The sequence below is a fragment of the Dermacentor silvarum genome, chromosome 3 (assembly GCF_013339745.2).
Source record: "Dermacentor silvarum isolate Dsil-2018 chromosome 3, BIME_Dsil_1.4, whole genome shotgun sequence".
In the NCBI taxonomy this organism is placed as follows: domain Eukaryota; kingdom Metazoa; phylum Arthropoda; class Arachnida; order Ixodida; family Ixodidae; genus Dermacentor; species Dermacentor silvarum.
The window spans coordinates 162384158-162390844 of NC_051156.1; positions in this window are offsets into that span (position 1 = coordinate 162384158).

The following is a 6687-nucleotide window of genomic DNA, read 5'->3' on the forward strand; positions in this document are numbered from 1 at the left end:
TTGACGTCCCAAGAAGAAGAACCATGCACTTTCGCATTCTACTCGCTATGTTGTGTGATCTGTGAAAAAATTGCAGTCATAGAACACAAACTTGCAAACGTTTCTTCGAAGGATTCAAGAGTTGGTTTGTAGGTTTCACCGCCAGCAGCTTATAGAATCTTGCATTCCACCTTTTCACACATAGGGTATGGATGTCAAGCAGCGGGCATTCTCAAACAAGTCTGTCAGCGCAGGAGAAGCAGGTACATCTGCATGCTCTGGTGTTCTTGCCAAGATGACTTCGGCATAACTAGCACTCTGCGTGCCTTTAGACACCAGCAGACGTGCAGCGAAGTCTGCCTGCGTGGCTGTTTGATTTCCCTTCATCACTTCACTATCGCGAACATAACTTGTTTTTCTTAAGACATAAAGCTCACAGTAATAGAAAGGACTGGTGCCAACTGTAGCTGCTTTCCTTATTGTAAACCCTCTTTCTGAAGTTTAGTGACTACGTAGAAACAAACACTTCACATGAACAAGGAAAGAGAATCTTATAGTACTCACTATGTTGTTGTGACAAAGTGTAGTCACGCTTACCAACACTCTTTTGAAGATGCCGTGACGTCTGCACACTTATTGTGCGTTGTTCTGGCACGCGTTCTCACAGAATGCAGTTCACGAGGGCTGTGGTCAGCTGTCACCCCAGTCTGCGTTCCCACAGTAGACACAGCCTGACTGCATCGGCATTCACACGGCACAGCCTGCAAACAATGTACTCTTTTGAGGCATGACTAATTCATCGCTAGTGTCGATACTGCAGTATGAATTAGGTTGAATAAGGGTTACAACGGCCTTCATCATATATTTCAGAAATGATGCAGGAAATGAACTTTGTTTCTTGGTGAAATAAACCATAAATGGGCATTATCTACCTACACTTCATTATGTAAACTGTTCATTTCTGCTAATATTTGCTTAAAGCCATTGTCTGATGTAACCACGAAAATTTATTGTAACTGGCGCATAACACTTCGAAAACTATGGATAATAATGAAAACAGGTGACAAAAATAACAGGGAGGAAAGAGTCAATGCCAGCTCTTAAGAAACGTTGTGCGTGGGTGTGTTCACAGGGCGGGCAGAACTTGGCAAACTAAATCTAGAATGCTGCATTCACTGTATAACAATAAACAAAGTTTAATTGCTTGTGCCAATTGAAGCTACACTGATTTTCAAAGAACTCACGGAGCTAATTGTTTAAACCTGAAATGAAAAAGAAAAACTCAAATCACGATGCTCACTGGCTGTGAATGCTGCGTGCCTCAATAGTGCTGGCACCCAACGTTGCAGCTGGAGTTGGCTTGGTCTGTGATGTCTGCAGTCAAAATGAGTAAGGCATACTAATGACGTCTACGACATGCTGCACACTTCTCTATAGTGTCGAGTACACGTTCTTATTTATCCCCACGAATATCACACTGCCACAATAGCCCTGCGCACCAATCCTCAGCAGCTGACATCAAATGGGTTTATGATATGAGAACACAGTCATTCCGACTTTTGCTGTACTCTTATTTTACTTTTCTTTCGAGTCGAGTGACGGCTATTCGGCCCGCGCGAATGCTTATGAAGGAAAAAAAGTGCTAAAAGCATTTCGCAACATGACACCACGTAGCTGAGCGCTGGTGCCCCACTGTTTAAACAGAACATCGATATAGTGTCTGGCAATGTACTTTCGTTTACTTGCTGCACAGCGCGACGTAAAATCTAACATGTGATCGCATGGTTCGTGGATATATGGTGCAACACAAACAGTGGTGTGAAGATAAACTACCGATTATTCGGCCAATCCTCAAACATGACATCACACTACACGGAGGAGTTTTTATAAAAACTTACCGGCCTTCTTGGAAGGAAGAGAGTTGGCAGCGCATTTGGTCTCAGGCGACAGACCGAATCCCAACTCCTGCAGCAGGCGTGGGTTTTGATGGTAGTCTTCGGCACGGATGTGACGCCCACATAAACGTAAATCGCCGTTGCGCTTTGATTCTGCAGAAACGCCAATGCGCTCAAGCCAGGCATTGCGTCGGGCGTCATCATGAAGCAGTCGGTGTCGCGTAGTTTCGTTTTCCTAGTTGACGCTCTTGCAGCCAAGCACCACACACGGGTACCTTTTATCCATTGCGAAACACTGTCGGACTCTGTTCGCGCAGATCAATCCGCTAAGCACGACTGTGTTGGAACGTGAGCGATTTGGCACTTGCATTGCGGGCTGTAGTTACCGATTCGCAACTGCGCACAAACGACCAACACGACGAGGAAAAGCAGAAAGCGCGTACCTGCTAGCAGGCTAACCGGAAGTCGTAGGTTCTTGTTCGACCAATGGACATCCTTTCCGCAGCTTACATCACCAGATTCCCCCTGCTAACATCGTGACGACCGCTGGGGATACCGGAAAGGCGGGGGGAGGAGGACGGCATTGTTTTTTTTTTTTTTTTTTGTGGCGCTCCCGCGGCGCGTAGCACTGCATCATTTGGCATCGTTGATCGTGACGGCATTCTGAACTCGATGCGCGTGTTTACTTGAAACGTTCAAACAATATCTGAGGTTGTTTAGGGGCGCTTTAAGGTTCCTGCAAACGCATGGTGCCCGACATGTAAGTTGCAGTTGTAAGGCTTGGTCGGGCTCAGCTGTGCAGAGAGCATTACAAGCCGCAGTTCGCCGTCGACGCTGGGCGGACAGTTCATATCGTTCTCGTCAAAACGAGGCGAACACATTGCCGCGAAGACCTGGTTGTGCGTGGTGCCGAAATTGGAGCTACTCTTGAGCCGCTCCACCACCTTATGCTGTGACTGTACTGCGTGTGCGGCGCAGGCCTGCGACTTTTTTTCACGTTGCTCTATGATTTGGTCATTGACACTTTTCGTCTAATCATAATATTTGAGAAGTTGAATAATTAAAACTAATTACGTAATTAGGCGGAATTCAACAAATAATGGTATCTTCAAGCGACGGCAAGCAACATCACCGTGGTTCTATCCAGCTACGTGGTATTTGCACATCTTTAAAGTTTGAGTTGAGTTACGTGGGACACCCTGTATGGAATAGCAATACAGGCAATATCGTAGAGGTCGAGCTTCACGCATAGGTGGAATCTAGTAGAATATTAGAACTACATAACGGTTTCAAGAGGACAGAAGATTGGATGACAACTTATTTGTGCTAACACAGTGTATAGAAATAGCTAAGGCTGAAGGTAGATCGCTGCACATAGCTTTCTTAGACAAAAGCGGTGCCTATTACAATGTATACAGAAAACGATTGTGAAATGTTCTGAGAGAAGAGGGTGTGAATGAAGGCATAATAGTACGGCTATTGGAATTATACAGATAAAATAAAGTTCACATTTCGTGGTAAGACATAAGTACTGAAGCAACAGTAGATGTTAACAGAGGGCTGCGACAGGGCTGTCCCTGTCACCGCTTCTGTCGCGGACTTACGTAATGGGACTGGAAAGAGAGTTGGAGAAAAGTAAACTAGGGTTGTGTCTCACATAACTAACATAGAATACTGACAGAACGACGCTTACAAGGCTTAATATACGCAGATGACAGTCTTATTAGCAGATAACCAGAGCGAGATCCGACGGTTCGCAAATAACTGTAGACAGGAGGGTGAAAGAGTGGGGTTCATATTCAGGGAAGAAAAATCTGGCCTCATGGTTTTCAATGACAATACAAATCAGGCAGTATCATACAGGAGTCTCAAGTACCGACAGTGAAAGAATTCAGATATCTGCGAGTGTTTCAAAAAGAGGGAGCAATGCATCTAGGTACCCTGGAAGATCCACTTAGAGTAAAAGGCAAGAGAAATACAGGTAATGAAGCGTAGATCGCTATGGGGATATAATAAGAATGAGGCAGACAGAGGACAGTGGAAGGGCGTAATGGCGCCGGGACTTACATTTAGAAATTCAGCGCTTCGTTTAGGATCAAAAAAAGTGTCTCAGCTGGAAGTAAACGGAACAGCGTTATGCAAATTGGCATTGGGAATTCATGGAAAAACGACTTATAAAGCAGTACAGGGAGAGATGGGATGGGAATCTTTTGAGGTGAGGGAAGCACAAAGTAATATATCTTACGACGAAAGACTGAGACACATGGAGGACAGTAGATGGGAAACTAGAGTTTTAAGAGTTTGTACAGACAAAATGTGGAATCCCAGTGAAGAAAAAGAACAAGAGGCGGGAAGTATACAAGCCACAGTATTAGTGAGACAAAAAACAACACAAAACTTAGAAAGGTGAAGTGTGAGCAAGCATTGCTTAAAGAAGTTCGAAGAAATCAATCGTGTAGTATATACTAAGGAAGAAAAAAAGAATGACAAGTATCCCTGGCTATCGCCTAAGTGACGAGAAGGACGAGATGAGATGAGCGACGACTTTGAGCGACGTCTCCGTGGTGTTGGCGGTATGAAGGTAGCAATTACTCGCCGAAACTGGCGTGACGCAAACTTTATTAATTTAGGTTGATGTGTTTTAGCGCAAAGAGCAGCATAAATATGTCTAAAAGTCTTGTACTACGTTATTCTCCTTGCACATACCAAAATCTAGTCGTTTGGTCGTTCCGTGCGACAATCGGTAGTAGCTGACTGATGTATATCCAGTTCCGGCTTCGCGCTATTGGCTAGTTGCTCATAGCACTTCCGGACGACGAGCAACGAATTCTATATTTCCAAAACCCAGCGATCAAGCGACAAGAACAAGCGATCTGATCGCGCGATGGCCCGTTTCGTCGCTCGAAGCCGTCGCTCGTCGCCGTCGCGCAGAATATCGCTCTCATGCGGTTTGGGCTTTAAGCAAATTGTAAATTAGATGAACATTACACGAACAAAGCCCATCGATTGAAAAAACTGGAAAATATTATTTATTCTGCACTCGTCAGTCACCTTGTATCCTATTCTTTTTTTTTACAGTCAGCATGGCTTTCGAAGAAATCATTATTGTGAGGTGCAGTTAATTGATTTTTATAATGACCTTCTTGCAGCTTTGGATGGTGCCTCCGTCATTGATTGTATATTCATTGATTTCGCCAAAGCATTTGATACTGTGCCTCAATCTCTTCTGCTCTTTCAACGTAGTAAACTAAACATAACTGCTGCCATATTAAAGTGAATTCAATGTTGTTTTTTTTTTTGCGTGATCGTACTCCGTACAAGGCAGATAATGAATCTAACTCTAATCTTTCATCAATAACATCGGGCGTTCTTCAAGTATCTGTACTAGGACCTCTCCTCTTCCTAATCTAATTTATTGATCTTCCAAATCACGTAGCACAATCTATCAGGCTGTTCGCTGACGACTGTGTTATATGCCGATACATTTCTAACCCATCTGATGCTAATGTTCTTCAGATTAATATTAATAGCATTTCTGCATGGTACGACACTTCGCTCATGAAACCTTATGTTAGTGTTGTTTTCACTGGAAGCGCCGGCGGAACAAGAAGAGAAGAAGAAGCGTCGGCGAGCACGAGAGCAGAAAACGGGGACTTTCGCCGGTTAGCAGAGTCTTCACGGCCCGAATCAGTCCTATTAAAAGCCCTTCTCAATTATATCAACGGAATCGAGTTATTCTGTGGCTGCTGTACGCCATAATTCCACAATTTTGGTGCCGAAACCCGGGATAGACAACTGACGGCTACGAGTTGCCTGCAGGAAAATGGAGAAGCTCAGGCGAAACGGACTTCACGACAATATTTGAACAGTCGGATCATCAACGAGGCAAGTGCACTTTTTGGCAGAGACTCCGCAACGCATGAGTAGCTCGACTACATCTACGAGAGGCTGAAGGCAAATAATAACGAACTAAATAAAATAAATGTGGGACTAGAGAGCCTAATCACGGACGAAGAATTCCAAGCCGAGTACGAAACAGTCTTGGAATATGAGGACAACGCGACGCGTACCCTTGCTGAGCTGATGAGCAGGCGGGACCGCATTTCAAGTGGCCCTGCGCAGGCAGCCGAGGGTTCAACGTCGGCTACCCATACCATTGCGTCACCCTCGGAAAGGACGGGAGCCAAGCTACCAAAACTCACGATCACTCCCTTCTCTGGAGATGTCTGTAAATGGGTGGAGCTTTGGGAGCAATTTGACCAGATTGTTCACAACAATGCGAGTCTTACCGCCACTGAGAAGTTTCATTATTTGCGACTATTTTTCAAAGGAGACGCTGCTTCAGCGGTTGCGGGTCTTCCAACCACGGAAGGATGCTATAAAGACGCCATAGACATGCTGCAGAAGCGCATTGGGGACAAGACGCGCCATGAGCAGGAATACTTCGCAAGGTTACGACACCTGACTCCTATTCGTTCATCTGGTGACACAAGAGCCTTCCGACAACTCTACGAACACGTACTCGTCAACATCCGAGGCCTGGAATCATTCGGTGTGAAAAGGTCGTCGTTTTCGTCCATGCTCTGCGACATCATCCTTATATAGGGTATGCCCGAGACATCGTAGTTAACTACCATCGTGCATGCGCTGCGCAAGTCGAACGTGCTACCGCGGACAATGCTGCTGGTTCTTTGAAACTAGACGGTCTACTCAAACTCATTTCGATCGAACTGGAAAGCCTGGAGAAGAGTGACTATAAGGACAGCAGCGTGCAAGACAGTGGCGGTCACCTGATATCAACCAGCCATCCGCC